The following is a 17,521-nucleotide window of genomic DNA, read 5'->3' as shown; positions in this document are numbered from 1 at the left end:
TGAATCAATCGAATCATTTGACATATTCAGATTCATTCTTGTGTTTTATATTGCTGTTATCGCTTTCGTGGTTTACCTGTTATAAGATCTAAACGATCAAAGAGTTTCTTAAACTCATCAATTGGTATCTTCCAAGCTAAAGATGTTTATCAAGCAGGTTGAAGTGCAACTGAGAAAAGTCGTTCGAAACATTAGGAGCGACAATGGACTGGAATTCAAGAACAAAGAATTCGAAAACTTTTTGGCAGAAAAAGGAACCAGTCATAACTTCTCATCCCCTTACACGCCTCAACAGAATGGTATTGTCGAAAGGCGAAACCGATCCTTGTGTGAGGCGGCCCGAACTATGCTAAGTTTTGTTTCTCTTCCCTTATATTTCTGGGCTGATGCTATTGCTGCAGCATGTTTTACGCAGAATAGGTCTTATCTCAACAAGTGTTTCTCTCTCACTCCTTATGAGATCATCAATAACAGGAAGCCGAACGTAAAATTCTTCCATGTGTTCGGTTCACGGTGCTTCATCTTCAACTCCAAAGAACATCGTAACAAATTTGATGTTAAAGCTGACGAAGGAATTTTTCTGGGATATTCTCTTACTTCAAAAGCATACCGGGTTTTAAATAAGCGTTCTAGAGAAGATTGAAGAAACATATTATGTGACTTTCGATGACAGCTACGTCAAGAAGCTAAAGACTACTGAAGAAGCTATTGGAGAGATTTTTTCTCAAACAGGTCAAGTCACAGCCACGATTGCTAATCTATTTGATCAGTTCGTTGACCTGTTCGATGAACCTGAGAAAGCCACTCTATCAGAAGCCAAGGCGGCAGACAACAAAATCGATCATCTGAAGCAGATTGTCAAAGATGCAGCCAAACAAATGGGAGAAGGAGAACAAGTTCAAAACGAACCTCCTTAGCACGACACTTCAGTTGAGGGGGAGAATCTAATTTCTTCAAATCAACCGAACTCACACTTTCAGGGGGAGAATTCCATTCCAGCTACAACCGAAAGCCCAGTAGCACTCGAAAGTCCAGTAGCACCCGAAAGCTCAGCTACACCCGAAAGTCCGGTAACACCCGAAAGTCCGGTAGCAACCGAAAGTCCGGCTACTCCTGAGAGTTCTGTTGCACCCGAAGGTCCAAATCAACCTGAAAATCCAAATGATTCAGCATCAATCGAGGGGGAGAATTCCGATATGTTCTATGATGATGATAGTCAATCTGAATTGGAAGAAATGGTCAACGTAGAATTGGATCTGTCCTATGATCCAAACTATCCTCCCCTCATTAAATGGACCAGAGATCATCCTGTATCTCAGATAGTGGGTAATGTATCTGAAAAGGTCCTGACCCGATCCCAAGTGAAGGCAAAGCAAACCTCCATATTTTCCAAAGTAGAGTTCTGCATGTATAATTCCTTTGTATCCAAAGTTGAGCTGAAGACCGTCAATTCTGCTCTTGACCATTCTGATTGGGTTCAGGCTATGCAAGATGAACTCAATGAATTTGAAAGAAACAAGGTATGGCGTCTCATTCCAACACCAAAGGATGCCTTAGTAGTTGGTCTCAAATGGGTATTCAGAAACAAAATGGACAAGGAGGGTAATGTGATTCGCAATAAAGCTCGTCTTGTGGTGAAAGGATACTGTCAGGAAGAAGGAATTGATTACGAAGAAACATTCGCTCCGGTAGCAAGTAGAATCTGTTCGAATATTTCTTGCCTACGCTGCACACAAGATCTTCGAGGTCTATCAAATGGATGTGAAATGCGCCTTTCTGAATGGAGAACTTGAAGAAACGATTTACGTGGAGCAACCTCCAGGTTTTGTGAATGAAAAGCATCCAAATCACTGTTACATTCTAGACAAGGCAGTTTATGGTCTGAAACAAGCGCCTAGGGCATGGTATGAAACACTAACTAAGTTCTTAAAGATGTCTAAATTCAAACAAGGTTCGGTTGACCCAACCTTCTTTCGAAAGAAGGAAGGTAACCACCTTATGATAGTTAAAATCTATGTCGATGATATCATCTTTGGATCAACGAATCCTAGCTTAACAGTTGAATTCAGAAAGCTGATGGAGACGAAATTTGAAATGAGCTCAATGGGTCCGATTAACTTTTTCCTTGGTTTAAACATTAGATAGGGACCCGAAGGCATCTTTATCAACCAGGAAGCATATACCAAGACTCTCCTTGCTAAATTCGGCATGATGGGAGATTCAAAGGTCAAATTTCCAATGGCGTTCGGCACCAAACTCACACCTTCGTCCGATATAATGTTTTCTGTGTGTTATTGTGCTAGGTTTCAGGCGAATCCTCGTGAACCACACATGCTAGCAGTGAAAAACATACTCCGATATCTGAAGCGGACCACCTCTCTCGGTCTCTGGTATCCCTCAAACTCAGGGTTCTTTGTTCAAGCCTACTCAGATGCAGACCTTGGAGGATGTGGTTTAGACAGGAAAAGCACTACAGGAGGATGTCAATTCCTCGATGGAAAGTTGGTGAGCTGGCAATCTAAGAAACAAACATGTGTTTCACTATCTACAGCCGAAGCAGAATATATTGCAGCCGCTTCTTGCACATCTCAAGTGATTTGGATCCAAAGTCAACTCAGGGATTACGGACTCAATATGCAAAAGATCCCACTATATTTGACTTAGAAAGTGTAATAGGATCTTTCATAACCCAGTGCAACATTCCAAAACCAAACATATTGCATTTGAGGTATCACTTCATTAAAGATCACGTAGAAGACGGAAACGTAGAGATTCATTTTGTACGAACTACTGATCAACTGGCTGACATCTTCACCAATGCTCTTCCTGAAGCAAGTTTCAATAAAATTCTACAAGGGCTAGGTATGATGGAATCGGAGTCAGTACCAAAAACTACTTCTCAAACCTAAAAGTTGGAAGCGAAATGAACCGAACGTTCGGGTTCGGTTCCCGTGAGTGCCGAAATGAACCGAGCGCTCGGGTTCGGTCCTATTCTCTTATCTTCGCTTCTCACTTAAAGTTAGTTTCTTCCATGGTAAACTTTTGGTTGTAAACTTTTTGTACCCTTATTTCTCATTTCTTTCTTACTTTTTCAAAGTTTTTTTTAACCGAAATGAACCGAGCGTTCGGTCTATTTCGGGTTCGGTTCCAAATTTTTTTTCCTTAACTCAAAAACTCCAAAATATTTTTGTTTGTTCTTTTTTTCTTTAAATCAAAAACTCCAAAAACATTTTTTTACTTGTCTTTGTTAATTTTTTTTTTGTTGTGGATAATTGTGGAGCAATTCTTGTTCTCACATTTTTAATAGTTAAGTGTCCTTAGAAGCATGTTGTTGTATGTGTCCAAAGCCTCATCCGATTCTGAATAATAGCCTTACTGACTTGGTATATACAAACCTTGTTTTCCCAGTTAGGCTTTTATATTTATTCTAATCATGAGCTACCTTACTCTTTTTTCACATGAGATAAGAGTTTTCTGCTTGGTCCTTATTTTACAGCAGAGGTACTTTGGTTTCTTTACATCATCTCCATATACTTTTCTCCATCCAATTCGCCTCATACAAGTAACCATTGAGACTCTCGGTAATTACCACTGAGGTTTATGGTTACACAATTTATGTGTTCATGATCTTAGCTTCGTGCCACTACGTGCTAAGTGAAACCCACAATTCAATACCTACTATGCATTGACGGTGAACAATTAAATTTTGCTCTAGTTTTCACTAATGAATTAATGAAGTCACCCATGGGGTTGTACCTTGAAATCTCTAAATTTTCTTTTTGTGTGATTCTTATGAAATTGTTAAATCCCATAACATTTCTTCCCTTAGAATCCAGTTTTTTTTTTTTTTTTTTTTTTTTTTTTTTTTTTTTTTTTGAGATTTCACCTAAAAGTATTTTACACATGCCACTTAAATTCTCTTCATACCTACTTGTTCAACAGACTACATTAGTCTCACAAGTACTTCAGTTGATTTCTGTCTTATGTCAAGATCAGGAATTCTGAACTGAAGCGAAAGCCACCCAAATTAGCCTTATTAAAAGATGCCTTTCAACACTTCTTAATAAGTGTTTGATCGTAATTCAATGGGAAACCACACAAACACTTTACGATCTCTATTGACTTTGAAGGAAGAGATTCGTGCCCGGGATCTATTGTTTCGTGTCTTTATTGACATCACAATTTTCCCACATGTGTATTACTTTATTTCTTTTCTATTACACTCTATGCACGAAAATCCTTTTTGATTTTCCATAATTCTGGTTTCATTACTTACAAGCAATTTTTGGCTATGGGATTTCACGTTATAAAAGACATGTGGCTCACAATGTTACACGTGGATATTTTGCTTTATGACGATAGCTCACTCTAAAGGGATAAGTTGCTGACTCAGCCGAAAGTCCAATCGGTTTGATATTTCAAACGGCGCTTGATGGGAAGGCGTGTGAAGTGGAACCGTTTTTGACACTTCAAACGGCACCTGATAGGAAGGCGTGTGAAACGGGACAGTTTTTCTCTCTCCTGCGTAATCATCGGGGCTCTAAACTGTCACGAGTTAATCACCTAAGGAAACTCTTCGCATTTCCCTTGAAGATTTGGGAACAGATTTTTCTCTCTCTTCTCACCACGTTATAAAAGGTAATTTCTACCATAATTTACCTCTTTACCGCACCAAACCTTTAGAGAGCAAGAAAAGCTTTGATTTTTCTGTTGTTCATCATCCCTCCCAAATTCTCTCCTTCAATGGCGGACTCATCATCAGTTCATGCTACTTCTCACATTCTGTCAATCCGTCCTCAACAAAGCTTGATTATCGACCTCACTCCTCAAGTTTACGATGCATTCATGTTTCCAATCATGGAATGTCTCAAGTATTCGCCGCTGGTTCCAGCTCTCACCAAGGTCGAAACAGTTCCAATGGAGTGTCTCTCGCAAATATTCTCCACTGCCCACTATGACAAGTCTGTCGATCGAATCTTCTTCGACATTTTTGATCACAAGGCCTCCATCTCCAAGCAGCGATTATGTTCGCTTTTAGGGTTTGCACCCGATGAATCTAGGGTTAACCCTGAATCCATCCCGGTGGGACAGTTGTTTTCCATGTTTTATAACATGGGATACACTGAAATTCTGACGACGGTGACCAAATTCAAGAAATCTTGCCTATCTCCTCAGTGGAACGACTTCTTCACCGTCTTGTTCAAGGGGATATCAGAACGAAGTGCAGGTTCAGACGGGGCGAGTCGTCTGTTTATGACCATTCTTTATGGCCTGTACCACGGCATCAACCTTGACTATGGGTCGGTTCTATGGCAGCAGCTGATTTAGAGTCTCGCATCTACATCTCGCCATTCAGAGATCTCCTACGCCAGATTCTGGACGTTGGTCGCAAAGTGGGGGATGGACAAGTATCACGTTCCAATTGTTGCTGATTTACCACTTTCTTCGATAGGTACTTTCCACACCACGAAGATAATTGTCTCTGATTCCTCTAAGTTTCAGTTTATTGGCTCAATCCCTGAGTCAATGTATGGGGATGTTCTAAGCGACAGCCGGATCATCAGAACTTACAAGGAGTTTCGTCGCTCTGGTCCTAGAGAACTCACTCCTGACATGATTCAATCGATTCATGATGCTGATCGGCCTGCTCCCAGGGGAAAGAAGAATGACAAAGGAAAAGACAAGAATGTTGTCAAGGGAGCGAAAGGTCCTTCTCCGAAGAAACGCAAACCCTCCAAAGCAGCTCAATCTTCTCCTCCAAAGAAGAGAAAGACTCAACCTAGGCGAAAGCTTATTCTAGCCTCCTCCTCCAGTGAATCTGAGGAAGAGAGTTCAGACTCTGAAGCGTCCCTACGTGGTAACACTCCTCCACGTTCGCCTACTCCTGAGGTACCTGTTTCCACTAGACCTGTCTCTCCTCCCCCAATCTCCATCTCTATTTCCATTCCCCCCATAACCTCCACTACTCAAATACCACCTACTTTTATCCCTGTACCACCTCCCATTTTTACTAAAGCTACCACAACAACCACCGCTGGAGTTAGAACCAACGTATCTGATACGGGGGCTCCTACTACAGCACCCGAGCCCACTCCCACTACCGAACATACATCCGTACCCGAACCTACTTCCACAATCGAGCCTCCACCCTCACCCTCTCCCTCATCTCCTGCTCACTCAACAGATAATGAAGACCCTTTTCTTGGAGGAGAGGACATGACATTTGACTCGGTCTATTACAGTCCGTACCAAATGCAGAGTGATGATGACGATGTGTAACGCCCCGTCTCTGGTATGTTGCTTCTGTGGCATTTATTTAGAAGTTTTATTGAGGGACTCGGCGAGTCTATGGCCTGACTCGTCGAGTAGGATCGAGTTTTCGAGCACGTGTTAGTCGGCGACTCGGCGAGTCCATATTCGGGACTCGGCGAGTCTGCCTGCCAGGAAGAAACCCTAAATCCCCGGGTTGCTCACTATTTAAGCAATGTTATGTGCCCCAAACTCGCCTGCTTCACCCTCAGAGAGCTGTGAGAAAACCCTAATCCATCCCTTGATTGTTTTAAGTGTTTTTGTGTGGATTTTGAAGGCTTGAAGAAGAAGAAGAAGAAAGGAACAAAGAGAAGAGGTGTAGAGCAAAGATCCAAGGGCAAAATCAGAGTTCATTGAGGTATTTCTCAGATTCCTTCTGTTTTATGCTTTAGACCTCCATTAGAACACTCCTAGGGCTAGTTTGATGTATTTTCCAAACCTTATAGTTGTATAGATGCCTTAATAGGTTGAGATATCCCTAGATCTGTTCATTTAGGAGTTGTAGAGCCCGGATCTATTGCCTTTTTGAAGATGCTTTGCATAAGAACCCTAGATCTAGCCTTTATTATGTTTTTTGAGCCTTATTATCTTCTTGGTCGCTTATGGGCACGTAAAGATAGAATCTTTACGTGCTAATCGAACTAAGGAAGCCCAGATCTATAAGTTTTAGACGCTGGATTCAAGCAAAATCGAGTTTAAAGTAGCTGCATGGATGTGACTCGGCGAGTCGGAAGAACGACTCGGCGAGTCAAGTCGCGAGTCCCGTTTTTCCCCTTTTGAGTGATGTCGAGTGGGAGCCTGTGAGTAGTAGAGTGGACTCAGTGAGTTGGAGGGCAGACTCAGTAATGGAGGGACTCGACGAGTTATTCATACAACTCGGCGAGTCCAAGGCAATCTTCTTAGCTCAAGAACAACTCGTTGAGTTGTTCATATGACTCGGCGAGTCGGATGCAGATTGTCTGAGTTCTTGGATCGAGAGGGTACTCGTCGAGTCGATGCCATACTCGACGAGTAGCCACGATTAGGGCTGAGAAGTGAGACTAGAGACTCGACGAGTTGGCGGCCCAACTCGGCGAGTCAGGTCAACTGTGGGTTGACTTTGACCGGGAGGGTTGACTTTGACCAAGGGTAAAAGAGTCATTTTACCCCAGTGCAGTGATTAGCATTTGATTGAGTGTGTTTATGGATTTGTAGCCGGGGAGATACCGGAGCAGCAGCAGTTAGCTACCAGAGCCATTCACACAGCAGCCAGTTCATGAGGTGAGTTTCCTTCCAGTAGGAACAGGTCTACGGCCACAATGCCGGCCCGTTTAGTTAGCAGTAGTCCCGGACTTTAGTCCGATGCAGTAGTTAGGGTGCTTGATGTCTTCGTGATTCAAGCATGTTTGTGTTATGTGTTCCGGACTCTGTTCCGATGCAGTATGCAGTATATGTGTTTATATTAGTTGATATGTGTTATGCTATGCCATGATCAGCCAGTTCCGGACTTCGGTCCGATGCAGTCAGTTCCGGACTTCGGTCCGATGCAGTCAGTTCCGGACTTCGCTCCGATGCAGTCAGTTCCGGACTTCGGTCTGATGCAGTTAGTTCCGGACTTCGGTCCGATGTAGCTAGTTCCGGACTTCGGTCTGATGCAGTGGGCAAGGCCCAGTATGTGCTTTATATGTATTGTATGGTATGTGGTAGTTTGGGGGAGCTCACTAAGCTTCGTGCTTACAGTTTCAATTTTGGTTTCAGGTACTTCCGCAAGCAAAGGGAAGAGCTCGGGATGATGGCATCGCACACACCACAACTTCAGTTTTTGTCCTGGGAGTTGATTCCGTGAGTTGATATGTTTGGATACAGTTGTGATACAGTTTTCTTTCTCTCAGTATTTTATCATAGTTTTTGAAACACGCAACGTATGATTTTGTTATGTGATACTTGGTTTCATGTTTTTGATATGATAAAAATTGAAATTTTTGGGTCGTATTTTTGGGTTGTTTCACGATGATGCTCCGGTAACCAAGAAGCATCTCAAGGAGCTTCATGAGAAGATTGATTCTCTCATTGCTTCCTCCTCTTCTTCCTCACAGTCTACCATCTCAGAGGCTGCTATTCAGGGGATTGTTGATAAGTTTACTAAGGCTCATGAAACCTCTATCAACTCTGCCACTGCTGCTATTGATGCCTCCACCAAGGCGTGTGCTGCTGCGACCGAAAAAGTCGAAAAACTATTTGTTGACGCTTCTTCTCTTTTGCAGTCTTTACAGGAAACTGCTGATTCCAATAAAACGAAGCTTGACCCTATTGTCAACAAGCTGGCTACCTCAGTTGCCTCAAAACTGCAGTCCTTTGCCAGTCTTCGTCAAACTCTCAGTGATGAGAACGCATCGTTTAAGGCGACTATTGAGGAGCACCTAACTAAGCTGCATGAAGACTTAGCTGCCGAGAACTCAGTAATGGATGCTCTCGCACGAAAGACCACTGCTCTCAAGGTCAAGATTCTTCAGCTTTTCCATTCGCAAAAAGAAGTTGAATCTCTTCGATCTAAGCGAGAAGTTATTTCTTCGTGTGTTTCGGATATCCACGCTGCCCTTTTCAACATCATTGAAGCCCATGATCCGATTATGAACTACTCGGTGAGGCGCACTCTTACAGAAAAGCTTTCTCCGCCCCTTGCTCTCTTAAGCAAACTTGAAGGGCTCCTGGACTTCGTGTCCACTCCGAATCAAGGGGGAGAAGATGTATCTCAGTCCCAACCACCTCCTACTTCTACAGCAACTAAAACAACCGAACCTCCTCCAGCAGTTCAAGCTTCAGGTTCGGGTGTTAAAGACAAAGGAAAGAAATTGTTGAAGACAGTGATGATGATGATAAAGAGACGATTGCAGATCTCTTAAAGAAACAAGGCCATGATAAAGATGCTGACATGAGCGCTCGTGTTGCCAGAGAGGCTGAGGCGAACGAAAGGAAAATGAAGGAGGCTCATGACCTTCTTGAGAGTAGGAAAACTCTTTTTCCTCCATGGACTCTTGAGAAGCTTCTGAAAGAGGCTATTGAAACTCCCAGCATTCTGTGGCTCGAACCAGTGATTTCATTGGATCGTATCAACTCTGTCGATTCTCAGTTCGACATGCCACTGACCCGAAAAGCCTTCATCTTTCATGCCTTTGATAACGTTGATGATGTCCCTCATCCTCATCCAAAGGTTGATAGGGAACTCGTCGAATTCTATATGAAGTCTGCTCAACCACAATATCAAACTTGGAGCGCTCAGAGGATTGTCAACGTTCGGGTCCTCAAGCCGTTTGGTGAGGGGAACTTCACGAACGTTCGGTTCAAAGTGCTGAGAGGTTCCGCCAAAACCGAACACGCGATATCACTTGCTGATCCTCCCAACCTGAATCCACATGACTGGATTATTTTGCACAACATCCTCCTCACCAACGAAGCTGAGTATGGTCCAATTATTGATCACTTCAAAAGGATGCTCGTATGCTACATTATGGAGGTTGTCAAGATGGATCAGGAGATCGCTAGCATCTTCAGGAAAAAGCCTACTATTTCTCCTGTAGGATCTGCCATTGATTTGAACATGATGCAGATGGGAAGAATTGACCCGAAGCGGAATTCTGTCATGTTTACAAGGAACGAAGGCCAAAAATGCCTGTTCGCCTTGGCTGACAAACACCTTTACACCACTGCATGCTTGGAACATGCTTTAAGTATCATTCATCGATGCAAGCATAATTCAGCAGATGACAAGAAGTACTTCGATGACATGATTCAGTGGTACATTCGCTTCAGACAGACTATCCTTGCTCTCATCCCACGTCTGTTTGATACCACTAAGAAAGTTCCTGCAGCTGGACCCAGCAAGCCGAAGAGATAGTCTCGCTCCAATTGACGCAAAGGGGGAGATTGTTAGGTCCAGAAGGTGTTGCGTCTTGGGCTCGCTATTTAGTCCATTTAGTCTCCGGTATGGGCCTGTCCATCCGTGAGTTATTTTATAGGGTTTTGTGTTTATAGGTGCTTGCATGCATCCTAGGACGTAAGATTTTAGAAGTTATTATGTCAAGTATTTTGATCTTTATCTTTTGTAACCCTAATATCCTTTACAGCGGAAGTTCTTTATCGAGCTCTGCTGAGGATTGAATCAATTGAATCATTCGACATATTCAGATTCACTCTTGTGTTTTATATTGTTGTTATCGCTTTCGTGGTTTACCTGTTATAAGATCTAAACGATCAAAGAGTTTCTTAAAGTCATCACTAATTTATACTTAACAGTCGTTTTACACACATGTTATAATTTTGTAAATATTTTATTATAAAATATAAAATATAAAATTCTTTTAAAATATTTCTAATTTTTTATTAGACCATGATAATATTAAAATTACATTCATACAAAAGCAAAATAAAAATTGTAAACAACTCATAAAAAATCATAGATAAAGTCATATTAAATTCATCCCCGCAATGTGATTATATCTTGTGCAATAATATCTCGTATCGCTGCCATATACGAATCATCATCACTCGTACGACGTGTACTTGGACCTTCTTCGTAAACTTCCCTACTAGTACTACATCGTATGAGATTGTATGATTCTTGTTGTGCCATGTTAAATGCTTCATCAAACCTACCAACCTTTCTAATATAGTTATGGGTCGCCATCGATGCTATCAGAATTCTCACTTGATTTTTGTACTTGTAATTAACATACATGTCTCTTAATAACTTCCACCTAGTTTTCTATACTCCAAAAGTTCGTTCAATGATATTTCGCAATGATGAGTGGAGATAGTTAAATTTCTCTCTCGGTCCACAAGGTTCATGAATAGCAGCCATGTGTCCATGTTGAAAATTCGGTAAATGTTAACAAATATTTGCGCCTTTGTATGGAGCAATGTACCCCATGGTATTTGGCCCTTTAGCCTATATATTATTAACCCACTTGTTTATGGGCCCTTTAGCCTTTAGCCCATTAGGGTTTTGTCTAGCTAATATTTATATCCGCTTTATTCTTTGTAGTCTTTATGCTTTTCATTGAGAACCCTTGTAATTTCTCTTTATTATAATCATATGACAGTGTTATCATGGTATTAGAGCGGAGGTTTGATACAATGTTTTATAGGGGTTAATGTAGCAGATGGTATTCGTTCGTTGTTGCTGGTATTTGTTGTTGATGTGTTGATTCATTGTTGTCGTTGATTCATTGTTGCTATTGATTTGTTGTCGTTGTTGATTCGTTGTCCGATTGATTGCTTCCGCTAGTTTGTTGCTCTTTTCATTCTTAGATTGCTATAATGTTATTGTGGTTATTTATTCATTGTCAACATGACTGGAAATGATGATTCCCTTCAGTCAATCAGAACTCGTTTAGATGTAAAGAATTATACGTATTGGAGTTACGTTATGAAGAACTTCCTTTGTGGGAAGAATATGTGGGGTTATGTCACTGGGACTAAAGCCAAACCCTTAGTGCCTTAAACTGAGAATTTTGATTTGTTGCTTGATGTTTGGGAGACTAATAACTCCAAAGTCATTGCTTGGATTAATAACTCTATTACCCAGTCCATTGGTATGCAGTTGGCTAAATATGACACATCAAAGGAAGTTTGGAATCACTTGGAGAGACTGTATACTCAGTCCAACTTTGCTAAACAATACCAGTTAGAATATGATATTCGTACCCTTCAACAAACTGACCAGATTATTCAAGATTTCTATGCTGCTATGTCTGATCTGTGGGATCACTTAGCTCTTACTGAATCTAAAGAGTTAAAAGATTTTGAGCCTTACATTTCTAGGAGGGAAGAACAACGCTTGGTCCAGTTCTTGATGGCCTTGCATTCTGATTTTGAAGGTCTACGTTGAATAATTCTTCATCGCTCTCCTCTTCCCTCAGCTGATTCTGTTGTCCATGAGTTAATTGCAGAAGAGACTCTTATCAAGTCTCATGCAGATAAAGGGTTTAAATCAACCTCTATTCCTACTCCTGTTCCTGTTGTGGTTGTTGTTTCCTCTAATCAGTCTCGACAAACTTCAAGGGTTGCTTATGATGAGTGTGCGTTCTGCAAATAGAAAAATCATTGGAAAGCTCAGTGTCCATTATTAGTCAACAAGGGTAAATCTGTTCAACCTCAGTCGGGACAACAAAATAGGTTTGGTCAACAGAAGTTTAAGCCATGTTCCTTTGGTACTCTTCCATGGACCCCTTGTCCTCCACAGTTTGTTGTTGCTGCTATACCACTAGTTGATAACGATTCTATTGGAAAATGTCACCATCAGCATTGGATCCCAAGGTGTTAGAGAGTTTCACATAGTATTTGGCCCCTAATCCCACTCCCATGTCTGCATCTATGTCTCATTCTGGTCCTACTTCATCTGGTACATCAGGTATTCCCTCATATTTGTGGATGTTAGATTCTGGTGCAACCCATCATATGACTCCTCATTTGTCATCATTTACTTCTTTGTCGCAGGTGTCATCTACTTTTGTTAAGTCTGCTAGTGATACATTTATGCTAGTTGAGGGTGTTGGGTCTGTCTCTATTTCTCATATCACTCTCCCTGATGTTTATTACATTCCCAAACTTACTTTGAATCTTGCCTCAGTCAGTCAGTTATGTAAGTCTGGTAATTGGGTGTTCTTTTCTAATTTTTTTGTGTTATACAGGATCAACACACCCAGAAGGTGATTGGGATCAGGCGTAGGGTAGGGGAACTGTATATCTTGGAGGTCCTCAATTATCTGTTGTTTCTGCCTCCAGTATTGATTTATCTTCTTTCTGTTTGAGTCCTTTGTCGTCTGAGTTTTATCTTTGGCATTCTTGTTTGGGACATATGTCTATATCACGTTTGAGTTTTTTTAGCATCTAGTGGTGTTTTGGGTCATTTAGACACTTGTGATATTTTTTATTGTAGTGGTTGTAAAGTGGCAAAATTCTCTGCTTTACCTTTCAATAAAAGTATGTCTTGTTCTACTGCTCCTTTTGACATTATTCATTCTGATGTATAGGGTCCTGAACCACTATCCACAAAGGGTGGGTCAACCTATTATATATCCTTTATAGATGATTATACTCAATATACATGGGTTTATCTTATGAAACGCAGATCTGATTTCTTTGATATTTACAGTAATTTTGGAGCTCTTCCTAGAACTCAACATTCGGTTGTGATTAAGTGCTTCAGGTGTGAATTAGGGGGTGATTATACCTCTAATGATTTTACTTAGTTACTTGCTTCTAATGGTACCAAACACCAGTCCTCGTGTACTGACACACCTTAGAAAACCGGTGTGGCAGAACGAAAACACTGTCATATTGTTGAGAATGCTCGCTCATTGCTCCTATCTACGTAGGTCCCTAGTGCCTTTTGGGGAGAAGCAGTCCTAACTGTTGTGTATGTGATTAATCATATCCCTACTTCATTGAATTCAGGAATTTCTCCTTTTGAGAAGCTATATGGCCATCTACCAGACTACTCTTCCTTATGAGTTTTTGGACGTATTTGTTTTGTTCATCGTCCTCATGTTGAGAGGAACAAGTTGGGGCCGAAATATGCTATTTGTGTATTTTTGGGGTATGGTATTGGACAGAAAGGATACCGTTTCTATGATTCTGTGAGTCAGAATGTAACATCCCAAAAATCACGACCAAAATTTTTATTTTTAATTAAGTAACTTATAAAAGTGTTTACTAAAAAACGTCATCAATATCAGATCAACCCATAATCTCATAAGTCAAATATCATCAAACATGTCGTGGAATAATAATATTGTCATAGTACAATCCCATGGATCTCAAAATGCTAAAATCATATGTGTGTGATGCCCTACTACTGTGCCAGCTCCTTCCCCTTCGACGCAGAGGTACTTGAAACCAAAACTGAAAACCGTAAGCACAAAGCTTAGTGAGTTCCCCCATCATACCATATAACAAACATACTGCCAGGAAATTTCTGGGGTGTCTGACCTACCCATGTCAAGCCGTTCTGGGGTATTTGACTTACTCAGGTCAAGCCATTATGGGGTGCTTGACTTACCCATGTCAAGCCATTCTCGGGTGCTTGACTTACTCGTCGATTTATCTCAACCGACTACTAGGGACTATTTCATCCTCTACCACTACCACATAATAACATAACACAAACATACTGCTAGGCATGCGTGGGTACTTACTACCCCTTCGGTATGTTTCAGCCGGTATCCGGGGAGTATTTCACCCCTACTACTACTACTAACACATATAACAGAGTATCCTAACACATAAAGCATATCACATAGTAACAAACCAGACAATTATCACAAAGACATTCATCTCATACATAATCACCTACTGGTGGGCCGATATTGGTGCTTTAGACCCACCTTTACTAGAAGGTAACTCACCTCGTAAAGCTGAGAGTCGAATCTCACGAGAAGTAATCTCTAACAGCTGCTCCGATGACTCCCGACTACCATAATCGTAATAACACTCAATTAGAATCTATAACACTACTTAGGGTAAAATGACCATTTTACCCCCTCGACCTAAATTGGACCATTCATCAGGCCCAATGCTAACTTATTAGACCAAAGCACCCATGGCCCATCAAAGGCTCCCTAAGGGTCCACTAATGGCCCAATTTTCTAAATTGGGCCCAACCCTTCAAATGGGCCTTTTCACAATACTAATAAGTCCTTAGCCCAAAATGAAATAATTTCGAATGGCCCAATGTGGCCCAAAAGGCCCAATACTTCTAATTCCAAATTCCCAGACCTAGAACTATACTCCACAGTGGGCCACGGGGCCCAATAGACCAGTCCCAATTCCCTAAGGCCCAAAAAGCCCAATATAGTAGCTCTGTATGCATACGTGCGACGTACCTGGCATGTACGCCCAACGTACGCTGACTTTGACCAAAACGGGGAGTTGACCCAATACGTGCAGCGTACCAGGGTGTACGCTTAGCGTATTGGCCAGCTTCCTTGGGACTTCATTTGGGACTTAATCCATTAAGTCTTTACGTCCAAAATGTAGATCCAGGTCCTTTACGTTCAAAAGAGTAAGAAATGATGCCAATCTCCTGGATCTACAAGCTCTTTGTGAATCCTTGCTCCTTCTTCAAGCTCCTTTCTTTTCCAAAGCACCAAAACTACACCAAGATACTCTCAAATGGCTTCCAAATCACAAGGACACATAAATATGGGTTAGGGTTTTCGTGGTGGCTGCCTAGAGGTGAGAGGGAGGCTGGACCAAAGGCATAAGGTCCTTTATATAGGGATCAAACCCTAAAGGTTAGGGTTTTAGACTTTGCGCGAGTATGCTGCACATACCCTTTGGTATGATGGGCATACGTACATGGCCTCCCGACCCAATCCTCCTGAGTACGTTGCGCATACCTGGCATGGTACGCCCCGCATAATGCCTTTCTCAGCACAAATCTTAAAGCCCAACTATCCTGGCCCAAACCAACACAACCCATTATTCAATACAATAAATAATATTAATACCTGCAAATCTCGGATGTTACACAGAAGTTATATGTTTCCCGACATGTCACTTTTTTGGAACATATTCCTTTCTACTCGATTCCTGCTACAACTCACAATGTAACAAAGTCTGATCTTCTGCATATTGATCCTTTTAATGAAGAGAAAGAGGCTCGAGATCCATCTACACCACCTGATTCTTCAGCTCATGCCAAACCCACTTCTTCAGAGAGTTCCTCGACTCCCCTTATTCCTGAGCCTGCTCCTCCGATTGTTGAAATTGAGGATCCACCTCCACCACCACCCCTCAGGAGATCTAATCATCCTATCAAGTCCACCAAGGTTCCAGATTTTACTTACTCTACATATTCAGAACCATTTTCTTCATTTATAGTGAGTATCCATCATTTGTCTGAACCTGAGTCATATAGAGAAGTTGTTTTGGATCCTCTTTGACAGAATGTTATATTTGGAGAATTCACTGCTCTTCATCATAATCATACATGGGATTTGGTTTCACTTCCTCCTGGGAAACATACGATAGGTTGTCGTTGGGTGTACAAGATAAAAACAAAAGTTGATGGGTCTGTTGAGCGGTACAAGGCCAGACTTGTAGCAAAATGGTATTCCCAAGAATATGGTTTTTACTATGAGGAGACATTTTCCCTAGTTGCAAAGATGTCGACAGTCCGTACTATGATTGCATTTTCATCCATTCGACAGTGGAATATCTTTCAAATGGATGTCAAGAATGATTTTTTGAATGGTGACCTCCATGAAGAGGTTTATATGACTCCTCCCCAGGAATTTAGCACCGGACAGGTGAGATTTTTCGGCTTCGCAAAGCTTTGTATGGTCTCAAGCAACCCCCCGTGCTTGGTTTGAGAAATTCTCCATAGTGATTACCTATATTGGATTTGTCCAGAGTAATCATGACTCTGCTTTGTTTGTTAGATGCTTGAGTGCAGGACGGATTCTTCTGTCCTTATATGTGGATGACATGATTATTACGGGTGATGACCATGGTGGTATTGAGTCTTTGAAGCATGATCTAGCTCATCTATTTGCTTTGAAAGATTTTGGCTTGCTGCGTTATTTCTTGGGTATTGAGGTAGCTCAGTCTAAGAAAGGGTTTCTTCTTTCTTAGACTATATATATATATATATATATATATATATATATATATATATATATATATATATATATATATGACTTGTTTACATGGGCGAGCCTCTTTGACAATCAGACTATTGATACTCCTCTTGAAACCAATGCACGCTACTCTTCTACTGATGGTGTTCCTTTATCTGATCCGGACCTTTATCGCATTGTTTTGGGAAGTTTGGTCTATCTCACACTTACTAAATAAAACAAACATTTGTTATTCATTTCAAACAAGTACTAAAAACATAAAACTTGTGTTACTAAAAAAATTATACTGACCACCCTTTGGATATGGAGAATTAAGATCTGGTCTTTGTAAGGTTTCATTGAAAATTTTTGTGTCATGTGCAGTCCCTTCCCAATCGGCCCATAAAAATGTAAAACACATGTTAAAATCACAAACAACCATTATATTTTGTGTTGCATATCCCTTTTGACAAATATACTTCGCTTCCTCTTTTTGTGGAACTGATGCCCTAACGTGTGTCTCATCTATAACACCACTGCAATCCTTCAAATACAAAAAATATCATAAATAAATAATTTATTAAAGTTTGTCTACCAAGTAACTGAACATTGGA

Source organism: Lactuca serriola, chromosome 5, assembly GCF_051521515.1.
Source record: "Lactuca serriola cultivar US96UC23 chromosome 5, Lser_US96UC23_V15, whole genome shotgun sequence".
NCBI classification, from domain to species: domain Eukaryota; kingdom Viridiplantae; phylum Streptophyta; class Magnoliopsida; order Asterales; family Asteraceae; genus Lactuca; species Lactuca serriola.
The sequence above is the reverse complement of the archived record's forward strand: the minus strand, read 5'-3'. Positions refer to the sequence as shown.